The 14,877-nt window shown below is 39.0% G+C and overlaps 1 protein-coding gene across 4 annotated transcripts in view; it reads right to left on the minus strand.

Moving 5' to 3' along the window:
• The window catches only part of WASF3 (WASP family member 3), a 78,581-nt gene that overhangs the window by 50,567 nt on the left and 13,137 nt on the right, over window positions 1-14,877 (minus strand). The window contains exons 1-3 of one of the 4 annotated variants that reach the window (XM_072850447.1): window positions 5,422-5,459; window positions 3,759-3,851; window positions 2,952-3,023 (exon numbers count right to left, since the gene is read on the minus strand). The exons of 1 other annotated variant lie outside the window; for it this stretch is intronic. The gene's annotated coding sequence lies outside the window, so the exon portion shown is untranslated. Of the gene's footprint in view, window positions 1-2,951; window positions 3,024-3,758; window positions 3,852-5,421; window positions 5,460-14,877 lie in introns of those variants that run through there. 2 more of the 4 variants (XM_072850446.1, XM_072850449.1) reach the window with 2 other exon arrangements.

The following is a 14,877-nucleotide window of genomic DNA, read 5'->3' on the forward strand; positions in this document are numbered from 1 at the left end:
AAAAATATGAAGAAGTCCAACTCCATGCAGTCAAGTCCAAAACGTAAATAAGTGCACAATGAATACAGTTTAGCCCAAGACAGGCAAGAGTTGAGCCCAAATATTCAGCCTCTTCTAATATCAAAATCAGTCAAAAACAATAAAAGCTCATAGAAAATGCATGCACCTCTGAAGATCAGAATCTGTGATCAGACTTCTCTATCCTGTTTAAAGTCAGTCTCTCCCAAAACCAGTTCCACCTCATTTCGGCTTTACCATTTGTAATGCAAGGATTCTGTGATATCTTCTCCTCTCTCATAGGCCTTTTTTCTCCCCAGGAGACCATTTGGGAAACATTGTCCTACTTCCGCCACCCATCCACTGCTATGTAATTAGTGATCCTCAGCTTTTGGCTGGCCAAGTAGTCCAAAAACCTTCCACCGTTCTCCAGAAGACTATTTCTCTCTCCTGTCCACCCACCTTTCGCACTCACTCTCTCCTATTCTGAAAAGCTTCTTTCCTTCAGGCAAAATGCAAACTGTAGTCTTCTGAAGAAAATTCAGAAGAAACTTTTCTTAATAGTTTGTTTTAAATCAAGAATTTTAAGTTACTAAATCATTCTATAGTTTGCCAGCCACAAAGGATACAGTTATGTGACTGAAGAGTCAGATAATGCAGGCAAAAGTCTTTGCAAATAAATTTGCTTTAACCCTGACTAAAAATATCCAAGTTGCTTTCACAATAAAAGTATTTCTAAATACTGGAACAGTCTTATCCACACAACAATCACAAGCATAATTTTAACATCTTTCTTCAAAACATATAACTGAATATGCAACATTTTTATGTGCCAAACAACTATAAACGTGCATTTCTTAGAATTGCTTGTATTTGATGACAAAGGAGTTCTTCAGCTGGTCTAGTGAATTGACATTTGGGGTTGGTAAGCATCACGGTCCCTTTTAAAGCCCTGCATTTGGTATTTCCTTCCTGACTACATGCTGTCTAACTTTATTTGTGGGAGACACTACGAGACACTTTTGTAGTGTAGTGTTGTATATCACAACGGAAGTTTAGAAAAGGCAGTGCATGCTACTTACACAGGATGGCATGTTAAGGAATTGGCAGCTTTCATAAACATGAAATAGTTGTATTTTGAGTGACTTGACAACTTTGGGGGGCGTTTATATTAGCAAAACACACTAGGAAGTCCAGAGAAGCAAGAAAAGACAAGGCACAATTATAACCCAAGTGACAAAATTAATAACTTGATTTAAAATTAAAATGCTTTACTATGCATGCAACACAGGTGAATTAAGTAATTTAAATTTTTAATTATGACTTGTAAGGGAAATTCTTTGAAGCAGAAATCTAAAAAGAAAAATATTACATTTCTGTAGAAATCAATCATTATTTTAAACACAAGCTTATCATTTTATTGACCAGGTAGAGTTTCCAAATTGTATGTCCTATTAGAACATTTGTGATACATGAATGATCAGTGTTCAACCAAAAATTAGAATTTATTATGTTTACTAAAATTAGTTTAATATTTTTTAAAAATCAAAGACTGATTTTCAAGAATGTTCCGCATTCTGTCTTTAAATACCCTTCAGCTACATTAAACTCCACACTATTAAACGCTAGATACATTTAAATTAAGCTCTACAGGAAAGTTGTGCTTAACCTGCACAAAGAAACAGAAAATATTTGATAATACTACACTGAGTATGAACAGCAAATATATCTAAATAATTTTTGAAGTTTCATGAATAAATACAACCTAAATAAAATATTCCTAAACCTAGATTCTTATTCCTGCAACAACTATCTCTACAACCTCCCATGAACAAAAGCAAGCAATGATGTTTCCACGCAGCACGAAGTGCAACTGAAATAACAGCATGTAACAACTGTTACACTTATATTATAAAAAAAAAAACCTGGAAGTTAAAATATGACAGCTGTGACTTTTTTTAATCCCAAAAGCAGGAGAAGAGGTCTGTAAAGCCAGCTACTAGAATGACCATAAATCTGGGGGCCAGATACTGGAGAGATCAGGGGTCTTAAAGTCAGCTACTGGACTGACCATAGGTATGGATTGGCTACTGCAGAGACCTTTGCACACATGTTCATGTGTGTGCACACCTACAAGACAACAGGACAGCTGTAAATACATATATTAAGAGGAATAAATCTCACTGTTTCATTAAATAACAAGCAATATGCTAATCTAATAATCTAGTAGTGAAGCATATTTTCAGTCTTTGATATGTCCTTTTGGTTTACCAAAATTTTTGCAGACTACTTACTTTCCCTGACACACATCCTCCACCTTTGAAATTTACAGCAAGTGATCTTTTTTCCAAACAATTTAAGTATATAACCATCAAGTTACCTTACCATTTAATGGGAATTATGGGAGGGGCAGAAGGGGGAGAGAATGGGGTTTCTTTCATCTTTCTCCTTCAAAGGCTGTTGCCATAACTTTCACATTTCTGTGTGCACCATATTGCTTCCTGATCCCTTCATCCCTCAAAATAAAGTTTCTTACTCGACATTTTGAATGCATGCATACATAGTTTTCCAGAACTCCTTTGAGTTTTTCCTAACTTAAGGTGCAATCTCTTTCAGAACACATATGCTGATAAGCATCTTGAATACCATCAATCATATAATCAGAACTTAAAATTAAAATAAGCATATGCGCATTTCAGCTGAGGGAACAAAGTGTGCCAAAGGATCATAGCCAGGGTTATAGCCAGAGTCAACTCTAGGACACAGGCAAAGTCAACAGTATCCTAAAGCACTGCTGCATACTTTGCTTTTTCCAGAGATCTGAAGCAAGGTTGGCTGCGGTTTCTGACAAAAGCAGCACTGTGGTGTGCAATGCAAGAAGAAAGCAGTCTCTCCTATGAGTAGCTAATACTACTTTTAACCTCTTCATCCTCTCAGAAGAAAGAACAACAAACCTGCTCTCCAGCTTCTTCCCCTGCTTAAAAGGTTTCTCTTTCCCACTGCAGAAGCAGACAAGCTGCAGCACCCTAAAAAAAAATTATTATAATCAGCTTTACTTATTCTAACAAAAATGCCTGCACTTCAGCAGTAGTCCTTCAGTACCACCACCCAGCGTGGCCCACATCTTATGCCAAACAGTGAAGGTAGTGCTGCACAGCTGTTTTCATACTCTTCCACCAACACAACAGACATTCCTCATCTAAAAGTCTGTGCTGTGCATGTCGCAGCTGAGACAGACTGGGGGGGCAGGGGAGATTTTTTCCCCACAAAGCTAGTTTAATATCAATAAATATAAATCTTTTATTATCCATTGCACTTTGAGGCAAACAGTCAAACATTTAACCTCAGCAGATTTAGTTTAAATCTCTAAGACGACACATCAGCAAAGTACAGATTATACAGGGTAAAAGTAATTAACAGATGCAAATTTATAAATCCAATCTCTCATGAACAACCATGAATAAAGTAAATTTATTTCTGTTTTCTACACAATAAGATTAGTGTTTAAATGATACTAGTCTCCTGGGCTAGCAATGCTTTTGACATTTGTTTCAGGGCCTAATACAGCATATCTTCAACATCACAAAAATATAAGCCTCCTTCCCAATGATAACTCAAAACCTTCTGGACAGTTTCCAAACTTCATCACTGGTCTTCAGTTTAAGGACTTACACAGTTTTCAAAGCTATTTGTAATAGATTCATACAAATGCAAAGTAAGTGACAAGGTATGTTCAGTAAGAGCTCCCTTGAACAACTTACCATTTAAAAAAGGGAGTAGAGAATATCCTTTCTGTTTACACGTTTGAGAAGACAGCTATTCTGTAACTTGCTAGCACAGTCAGGTGGCTTTCTCTGCAAACGAAGACAAATTTCAACTTAGCTTTTCACTAATAGAGTAATTAAAGATATGCATTAAAAAGTAGGTTCAGTGATCAGTTAAAAAAACTTACTAAAACATGCATGAGTAGAATCTAGACATACTTTTAACTGTTTTGAGCTAAACATTATTTCATTTTACAGCTTAAATTTTTTCAAGGTAAGAAAATAGCTTGTGTTATTTTATAATCAATGCCCTTTTTTAACTGGAAATACCTGCAGTGAAGGTAACATTTACCCACTTAAACACTGTGAGGATGGAAAAACATGAGATAATGGCCTATAGTAAAGCATAATAAAACACCAGGTTTGAGTTCCTCTGAGATACTTCACAGTAAATTAAATATTACTAAACACAAACCCACTAAAACAAAACAAACACACTAAAAAAGGCAAGGAGAATCTCTTGCAACAGTATTGAGACATTTCCATGAAAATATTACAGATCCTAGCATCAAGAGAATATTCTGACTTATAGATGAACATTTAGTCATACACTAATTTTTTATACATTTTTTGTGATTAAGACATAGCTGCCCTTTCTGCAAGAACTGTACAAAGATGATCTCTAAAACAGATCATTTGATCATAAGAGACTAATATTACAGCCATATTTTTAAAGGCTGCTGCTATACATTCCTTGATGAAACATGATTAGACATTTTAGACAACAAAAATTTACAAGAGAGATTAAAAAAATTTCTTTATGTCAAGGACACATTTATAAAATGGGATTTATAACAAAGCCAAAGCATCTAGAAGAGCAAGACACTGTTAAAGTCACCGCACATAGATTTGTCAGAGGCAAGACATCAGTGTCCTAGACAACACCTCTTGTTCACTGTCACCATTCTAAATTTCCTTTATCCTCCCTCAAAATATTAGAGCTTTAACATCACAGTGCCCCCACCTCTATTCCAGTAAGCGTTGGTGCAGCGGCCACCTATTCCAAATATAATATTGCCCTCTAGGTAGCTTGTTACCAAGATCTTCCAGTTGGCCAAGGCCTTGGTCCTCACTTAAGTGTTTACATGCTTACAGAAGGAACTGTTCTTAAGTTACACATTATAAAAGGCCCAGGTACATATAGTTCATTCACATTCAGAGGTCTCCCTATCTTATCACCAGAATAGGTGTACTATGCAGGGAAGAAGGTGCCTTCCAAACGCAGCTTCACAATCCTGATGAAAATTATGTCAGACAGGATCCTATTAACCAAAGTGATTTGAACCAACAGTGATTTATTCAAGTGGTTCAAGAAACAGTAAACCTGCTTTAGAGCAATTAGCACTAGACTGAAAAACACTACAGAGCAGATGTCATAGAGCACTAGCCGAGTACAAGGTGACTGGAACTTTATATAGAACTCAAACCCTCTAGTACTATCAGGGTGGCTGAGGATATATTTACACATTACATTAGCCCCAGCAGCAAAGGCACCTCAGGAGGTCCTCAGTTCCCCACATTAGCTGCTCGTTCTGTCCACACACAGCAGCTCACCACTTCCATCAGTTACATCAACACAACATCTGTAGTACTGTATTACATAATGGGATCACTGAATCCATCCTGCGATGAAAGAACTCTCCACTCAGGTCAGCAATATGTGTGACCTATACAGGGATGGGAAGGAAGCAGAGAATTACTGCATGAACGGTGAGGATGAGACTCTTGCAGTTTTCACAGTGAAATGAGATCAACCATCCTGACATGTATTCCAGGGGTTAGTGTAAATCCTTACATGGTTAAATAAAGACATCAAGACATGGCCAATGTCAAGCAGGTTTGTATCTTTTTTAATCAGTTTTTTTTTTTTTTTTTTAAAGTAAAATATTTTAAAAAGAGACCCAGGAAAAGCAGAGAGGAAACGCTGCACACTCTCACTACATGTTCTAAATTTAAGATACATAGTTATGATGAAAAAAGTATTGCAGATGCATGCAACATGAGATACAGAAAGGAAAATATATTTCAGTACACCGTTAACACTCCATCAATACCCATCTACTGATATAACTGTGAATATACACCTTCCCTTTTGAATGGATTCTTTCTTTCCCATAAAATCTTCAAGAAGAAAGAAATCACAATGAGAGCCATTATAAAAAGGTTCTTACTCATTACCAAGTACATCACTGAATCCTCTGCCAAGAGCCCCATTTGACTCATATTCACTGACTAAATTACAGAAAGTAATGAACAGTTTCAACAGGGTAAGATTTTAGAGTTGCAGAATGTATAACTGACTTCTGGTTAGAAGTGTATATCCAGATGAATTTTGTTTAAAATCATTGTTTTAAAACTTTCTAAATGGGACTCCTAGAAACAAGGAGATTGTATGCAAGCAATTTGAAGCAGCAGCTATATGGCACACAGAGGATTACTTCGAAAATCCACAGAAAAACAAACCATAAAGGATTTAATGCAAGACATAACTTTTATACAGATTGAGGATTAAAAGTATCCAAATGGTAGGTCATCAAAATGGTGAAAAAAGGATTTTATTTTAAAGTCTGCTTTCTGGGCTGGGGGGAGGTGTTTTAAAACATGGTTTCATATATGGAGATCCAAAGCTTACTACTGTAGTCAGAAATACAAAGTAACTGTTTTATCAATGCATACACACAAAAAAGGAAATGGTTTAAATCTTCAATACTGATTTGCCTTGTTAACTTCCTGTGTGTATTGAATCTTAGAAGCATGAAACTCAAATCTTGGAAACTACTGTAACTCTACAGCAGACATTTGGAAAACCCAGTTAGTTTCTGGAGTCTTCAAAGAGCAGAACCACGCATCAATTGGTGGTTAGGTCCCACTTGGTCTTAAGTACTTCTACAACGGAAGTACTTCTACAATGGGCTTTTCTGTAAAGAGCCATGAAATTAATTACTTAGAACCAAGGGGCTGCTCGGTGGCCCATCCTAAGCAGCTTTCATGAAATTGATCAAGACAACTAGAAAACTTATCTTTAAATTAGGCTTGATCACTATCCCAATCTTAAACTTGGGCACATAACAGGAGCAGCATAATGGAAGACACAGCAGCTCATGCTTTTCAAGCGGTCTTAAATTTAAGATGCAATTGCTGTTGCCTAACCCAAATTCTGAGCCTCCACAGACATCCAGAAATGCAGACTTAGTTAGGACTACACTGTCCTTGGAGTGTGGGGAGCCATCTGCCCTCTGCCAAGCCCTCAAGGGACAATTTCCTACTCCATATCCTTCTGAGAACCGCTTTGATAGTCAGACTTGGTCACAGCACCCAGTGTGTCCTCTACCACTAATTCTTTCCAGAAAAGTTCAAACTCTTGGGGTTTTTCTTTAAAGCACAGACAGATAACAAAGTAAAAATATCCAACCTGTTGTGGAGTACCTTGTATCTCTTTTACTCATTTTCACTCACTGGATTATGGTACAAATATTCATTGCTTGACTGAGCATAGCAGTCCTTCAGTATTGGACAGAGGAGATCTATCTAAACTGGCTGGCAAAATCCTAAACATCTTGTGGAATTTATCTGAGGTTAAACACTTGACCTTCAGAGATTTTACAATCTACAAAAGACAGCCCGTCAAGCCTATGAGCCAGACAGTAACAGCACTGGTTTGTCAGACATTCTTTGCTGATAAGCATGCTAGCATTGACCAGCCCCCACATATCTCACCTCTTTGGTACCTCAATGGTAAGAGGCTTGCCTAGGGCAACACTCTCTTCCTTAATGGTCAGCACTGATTCTTTACTGCAAATGTAAAGATAAGGCTATACCACAAATGACTAGTACCAACCACAACAGGAAGGAAGTAGCTCTTTCACTCTCTCATGTTCAATCTAAAAAGATTCTTCCATCACTGACAAAGAAATAAGTCCAAAATCTCTGAGAAGGAACACATTTCAGCTGGGACGTCAATACTAAAATGTTTTCAAACACCTGAACAGGTTTCCTGGCAGCATTTACCATCCATAAACCTCCACAGGTAACAGTCCTAATCTCACAGTACAAGTCTTCTGTACTATCAGCCTGCTCCTTCTCCCAATATAGCCCCACAATCTTCTCCAGAAGTTTGGTGTACGCCTTTCTGTAAAGATGTAAAGAGCTCCTTCCTAGCTCCACTCCCAGTGCCCAGAGATGCCTCCCTAATGCTTTACATAAAGGAATGCTGCTGGCTTTACATCAAAGTGGAGATCCACTTGAGTAACAATACTACAAATGGACCTTCCTCAGCAGACAGAGCCTCTGTAATTTCAGTTGTTGCCCACCCAGCCAGGGGGGGCATTATATAGCATAGTTTGTCAGTTAATAAGATTAAAGAACATGCTTCTTAAAATAAAGAAGTCTCTTAAATTCTACTTTCTGGAGCATTCAACCTCATTTCTTGTGGTTAGCAGATACTGCTACAAAGCATGAACATCTAGACAGATGCTTTGTGTAAGGAAGTACCTCAGACAGAAAGAAAACCTGTGGGCTTGTTAAAGGGATTAGTCCAAGGCTAGAAGATAGGAAAGACAGAGGTACAGGCTTTCAAGTTAAATGCTTCACTAAAACAAGTGGATATGGTAACATGAGCAATAAAAAAATACTGTCAGATAGTTAACAGTCAACATTCAAAGGAAATAGTGGACTTCACCCTGTCCTGAACAAAACTTAACATTTTCTTTAGCTCAAACTTCCCCATAAGTAGTAGAGGGTCATGCAGTTTGTACCCTACTGTTGCATATCATTAGAGAGAAGTGGCGGAATAAGGGAAGCATGAATCAGCACAGGACACAGAACCCCAATCAAAAGTGCTAGTCAAAAATATCACATGTACAAATATATACCACTAAAATGAGACACCTAAGATTGATAAATGAAATTTAGTAGGCTTCAGAATGCCTAACCAAAAAAGGCAAATTAAACAGAACTAATGTAATTTTTAAAAAGGAAAAAAAAATATCACATCTATAAAGAAGTGCAACAGGGAAGGAGGCAGCAGCAGAGTCATACTTAATGGTATCTTACTCAGCACTGCCACAGCTGACAGCCAGCTTCAATTCCATGGAATCAGAATTATGCAGATGGTCACAGGCTGGATCAAGAAAGCAGCTGCTCTCCCTAGCACACCCCATCCAGGGGCAAGATATGTTTTTACATCTGGATCTAGCTAAAAGTAACCACTTGCATAACTCTATGGCCAGTTCCCCTATAACTTTGAAGTGCAAGAGAAATGGAAAAAAAGAAGAGCATTCAGATTCAATGTTTGGAGAATAAGAGGCACATCCTTCACCCTAGCAGACAGAACGATGCTTTGTAGTATAGACCTGAGCTCATGGAAAAATCCCACCTTCCCTGTAATTATGTCCTCCTCAGAGGCCACATCCTTTGTTCGAAAACCCATCTGAGATATGAAGCTTGCTTCCTTTGTAAACTGCTCTATGATCCCTTAAAAGGCTTTAAGTATGTTAATAGCAAGAGGAGGTCTAAAGAAAACATTAGACTGATAGTTGTTGAAGATGGTCATCTGACTAATACGGATGAAGAAAAAGCAGAGGCATTCAGTGCCTTTTTTTGCCTCAGACTTTAATAATACTGATAGACCTTGGGCTGCCTGGTCCCCTGAATCAGAGGACCATAAGTGTGGGAACAGCGACTTTCCATTTGTGGACACTGAAATTGTAAGGGACCAGCTCTATCAGCTGAATGTTCACAAGTCCATGGGGCCTGATGGGGTTCATCCCAGAGTTCTGAAGGAGCTAGCGGATGTTATGGCGGGACCCCTCTCTATCATCAAACAAAGGTCTTGGGAGCCTGGGGAGGTCCCTGGTGACTGGGAGCCACCCAGTGTTATTCCAATTTACAAAAAGGGCATGAGGTAAGACCCAGGGAACTACAGACCTGTTCCTGGACCTAACCTCAGTTCCTAGCAAAATTATGGAGAAGATTATACTCTGTACTATGGAAAGGCGTTTAAAGAATAATGCAGTCATCAGGCACAGTCAGCATGGGTTCACAAAAGGAAAGTCCTGTTTAACCAATTTGATATCCTTCTATCATAAGGTCACCCGCCTAGTGGAGGAAGGGAAGGCGGTGGATGTAGTTTTTCTGGATTTTAGTACGGCTTTTGATACTGTCCTTCACAGCTTCCTTCTGGACAAGTTGTCCAACTGTGGGATGAGCGGGTTCACAGTGCCCTGGGTGAAGAACTGGCTAAAAGGCAGAGCTCAAAGGGTTGTAGTGAATGGGGCTACATCTGGCTGGTGACTGGTCACCAGCGGTGTTCCTCAGGGTTCAGTTCTAGGGCCAGTCCTGTTCAATATATTTATCAACAATCTGGATGCAGGAGTTGAATGCACTGTTAGCAAGTTTGCTGATGATACCAAACTGGGAGGTGCTGTTGACTCTCTTGAGGGACAGGAGGCCTTGCAGAGGGATCTAGATAGATTGGAGCATTGGGCAATGATTAATGGGATTAAATTTAACAAGTCAAAATGCCAGATTCTGCACCTAGGATGGAGTAATGCCAGGCACAAGAATAAAGTGGGAGAGGAGGGGGCAGAGAGCAGCCCTGCAGAAAGGGATCTGGCGGTGCTGGTCAGCAGCAGGCTCAATAGAAGCCAGCAGTGTGCCCCGGCAGCCAAGAGGGCAAATCGCATCCTGAGGTGCATCAAACACAGCAAAAACAGCCAGCCAAAAGAGGTGATTATCCCGCTGTATTCAGCATTGGTGCGGCCTCACCTTGAGTGCTGTGTGCAGTTCTGGGCCCCACAATTTAAGAAGGATGAATGAAGAATTTCACTTAAATTGTGAAGGTCCTTGAATGTGTCCAGAAGAGGACAAAGCAGCTGGTAAAAGGGCTGGAAGGCATGCCCTATGAGGAGCAGCTGAGGATTCTGGGCTTGTCTAGCTTGGAGAAAAGGAGGCTGAGGGGAGACCTCATTGCTCTCTACAGCTTCCTGAGGAGGGGAAGTGGAGAGGGAGGTGCTGATCTCCAGTCCCTGGTATCCAGTGACAGGACGTGTGGGAATGGTTCAAAGTTGTGTCAAGGGAGGTTCAGACTGGACATTTCTTTACCGAGAGGGTGGTCAAACACTGGAACAGGCTTCCTAGAGAGGTGGTCAATGCCTCAAGCCTGTCAGTGTTTAAGAGGCAGTTGGACAATGCCTTTAATAACATGCTTTAACTTTTGGTCAGCCCTGAACTGGTCAGGCAGTTCGACAAGATGATCGTTGTAGGTCCCTTCCAACTGAAATAGTCTAGTCTATTCTTATAAACAGTTCTCTCATATGTACATACTTAGGTATGCATGTAGATATATATACTACTGCAGTTTAGTTCTCACTATTTATAAAGCCTTTCATATCCATAGATACACATCTCTACATACCCAAAACCTTTATAAAGGTTCAGTAGAACGCAGCCCAGAAGATATTTGTGAAAAGGTTTTTCCCCCCAATTTTAAAGTCTCAAAAAGCATTTAAATTGCTTTTAGACAGATGTAGGTATCATACAGATTAATCATTAAAGAGCCACCATTTATAAAATTAAAACTCAATGGAATTGAACAGTTAGTGACTCCTTATGGTTGACCTATGGGGTTCAATTAAGGACATCACTATGTAAAGAAATAAGGAGGGTGAGAAGGGAGAGAGAGAAATGAAAGCATTTTTAACAGGTGAAACTTATAATTATTCCATTTTACACCCCAGCTGGAGAGCTATTCTTGAAAGAGATTAGCATACTCTAGTAATAACTACATGGTTCAGGTTTATCCCAATTTCCCAAGGGTTTTTCTCCCCCACCTCCTGCTTTTAAAGGGCCAGGTGAGACAGGCGGTTTTGTTTGTTTCTTTTAGGACTTTTTTGTTATTAACATTTTTACAAGTCAGTCAAACGAAAGCAGTTTTGCATGGATCTGTGACCTCAAATCTCATTGAATGTAGATGAGCTTAGCAGTTTAGGAAGATCAAACAAATCACAGAAATCCAGAAGTATGTGAAATAAAGTCAACTTTTTCTTTCAAAAAGAAGGTGGAAGTGGCTTAAAGCCATCATGCCTGCTGTTACCATGAGATTTTTATGGTTTTAATTAAGACCTGGTTTCATAAAAGGGAATTTTAAAACTATTTCTACTTCACACTGTTTAATAAGAGTAAGGAACAGTATGAACTTCATTAACCTAATCACATAACCCATCCAGGTTATCTACTGCTTTACCATCAGACTCAACACCAAGCAGTTGATACTAATTCAAGAAATCAGATTTGCCTGTTCCCACTAAATAGCCTCAAATTCAATAAATCCTATTCTTCAGATTACTGCAGTATCATTTTCACAGCCATGTTTAGTATTTTCTGTTGGGGGCAAGGAAGCAGTCAGCTGCCACAAATGCAGCATCTTACAACAGTAATTTCCATGAACAAATTTTGAAACAATGAAAAAAATCTTGATCTGATAACCAAGTCTAAGAAAACCGAAATGTCTTAACATATACAATGCTGTATGTATATATATACATCCCAGATCTCTCTTTAACAGTTCATAATAATGTGATTGCATGTATGCCATCCTATTCTCTCTCAGTTTCTTGCCTGTGTCCCTCAGTCTTCCAACAACCATAAAATATCCATTTCAACTACATTTTCACGTCCTACTCCCTTTGCCTTCCTCTACTGAAGATTTTGAAAGCTACAAATAATGTAGATCATTTTCAAGAATTAAATACGTATTTACATCATGTCAGATGCAAAACATCTTGACTTTGGAAAAAAAAACCTTGAACGTTTTGAAACGGTGGCAACTGGTTGCTGAAAGGCACAGGCCACCAAGAAATCCACAGTAGGTTTGTGTTTTGTTGTTGGGTTTTTTTTTTCTCCCATTCAAAGAGCAAGAGCTATTCTCTAACATGATGTAGACAGGAGTGGAGGCACAGAACATATCACAGGAAAGGAAGTATGCAATGTCCCAAGGCAACACCCTGCCTGCCCAGGCAGCAGCTGACAGCTCCAAAGCAATGTGTGGCTTACACTCAGGAGTGGAAGCAACCAGGCATTTTGGTCATTACCAACCACTCTGCTCTGGGAAGGGAAGAAAGAGAGACGGGACAGCAGGGAATCTGGCACAGCTTCAAATCCACCTCTTCCCACCTCCAATTAGGAAAGCAGAAACCGCACAATGCTTTAGGGCTCCAGCTCCACTTCGCAGATGACAGGGCCAGAGCCACACCACTGTGACTCAGTGCTTCCTCTTTCCCTCTTCGTTTAACAGCTGCTTGGTGCTGGCAAAAGAGCAGTAGAGGAACAAACTACTACCAAAAAGGGAGGTTTAATCAAAAGTTTGAGAACTGCTAATATTCAATGTGTTAAGCTTACACAAGCACATGCACTGTAGATGTGTGGAAGCTCGCAAGTAAAGCTACACCAGATTGAGAACTCAATGCCTTATCAACTCTACTCTTCCACCACAAGTGACCTTGGTTTCAAATGCTCATGTAGCTTTTCATAGGTGACCTCTGTGACCAAATGTGGTTAAGTGGTGTAAGCACCACCACAATCATCTGAGCTGACCACTCATGTTATTACAGGTTACAAAACTGCTGGCAAATTCTGCATCAAGTACAATGAACTAAAACAGACCATCCAAGAAGGCATGGAACCTTCTTTAGGTTTTTTTTGCAGGGGCAGGGGGAGGTGGTTGTTGGGGGTTTGGGGTGGTTTGTCTTTTGGTTGGTTTTGGTTTTTTTAAAGCCTCCTTTATGAGGAACCACTTAAAGTGTCACCTGATCCCACATAATACCGGTTTTTTTAGCACAGTACGGATGCATACTGGCTTTCTTATTTTAGCAACTCTTATGGCACATTACCATAGGAACCCCTTTTTTTTTTTTTAAGAGGTTATTGCCTACAACACTTTTAAGATCCTATGTTTTCAACTTACTGGCTGCAGAAATACTGGTATTTTCCATTAACTAACAGTATAAACTGGCATTTCCACAAACTACTGGCAACACATTTCCTGTCTCACCAATTTTACTCCTGCCATGCAGGTCTACTTTGGAAAAACCAAAAAAATTTCAAACCAGGTTTCACTAATGATTTTCTCTCTTTTGATACACAGGGAAGATCCAAGCTCAGATCTCAGAATTGCAGATACTCAGTAAGATTTAACTTTGTTACCCTTACATGTTCGGAATATTCACACCAATGGAAATGTAAAATTGGCATTTAAATATGCTTAAATTTCTCTAGTCAACTAACTATATCCTTGATGTCTTTTTTTTTTTTTTTTGAAGTCAAGACTTCCAGAAAGTGAGATTTAACCACGGTGCTGGCATACACAGAAGAAAACCAAGGGAAACAAAACCTTCCACCTACCTCATTTTCAAGCATGACAATAGTACAAAGATGCCCTTCCCTTGAGAAAGGCTTTTATTTAGGAGTAGCCTATTATCAGGTTAACATGTAAATAACTAAAGTTGCAAGATTCTGTTTTAAAGTAGTAGTTTTGGCACAGAACATTTAAAGTGGACAACTTAAGCTATTATTAGGACAAGCCCATGTTCAAGTGCTTAAAAAGTAAACAAATAATCAATCATGGGGACTGAGTAGGCAGTCATGGGGAGAGGGTGTTTTCCCAATAAAGAGTCACACTAACAATAACTGGTATCCACACAATGATCTTTGCCCTCACGTGGCCCACTGAAAGACTGAGGTTTCAGATTTTACAACTTATATCAAGACAGCTTTCTAGATATAATCTTACTGCTACAAAAATAGTGATGTCCTCCCTAAACATAAAGCAAAAAAAACGTAAGTAGAATAAAAAAGTCCAACCATGCACCAGCACCAATCCTCCACTGTACTGTTTTGCTGCATTTTTCAGGCAAATAGATCACTGGTTTTGTGCAAAAGATACATTAGTTTGGATTGTACAATTAAGTGGAATTTTAATCTCAAAAACCCTTCTCCATCAGACTTCCTGCATCTGATCACTTCAGGTCAGTCACTCTTTTTCTGCTTTTATTCAAGTAAT

This window comes from Ciconia boyciana, chromosome 1 (assembly GCF_034638445.1).
Source record: "Ciconia boyciana chromosome 1, ASM3463844v1, whole genome shotgun sequence".
Taxonomy (NCBI): domain Eukaryota; kingdom Metazoa; phylum Chordata; class Aves; order Ciconiiformes; family Ciconiidae; genus Ciconia; species Ciconia boyciana.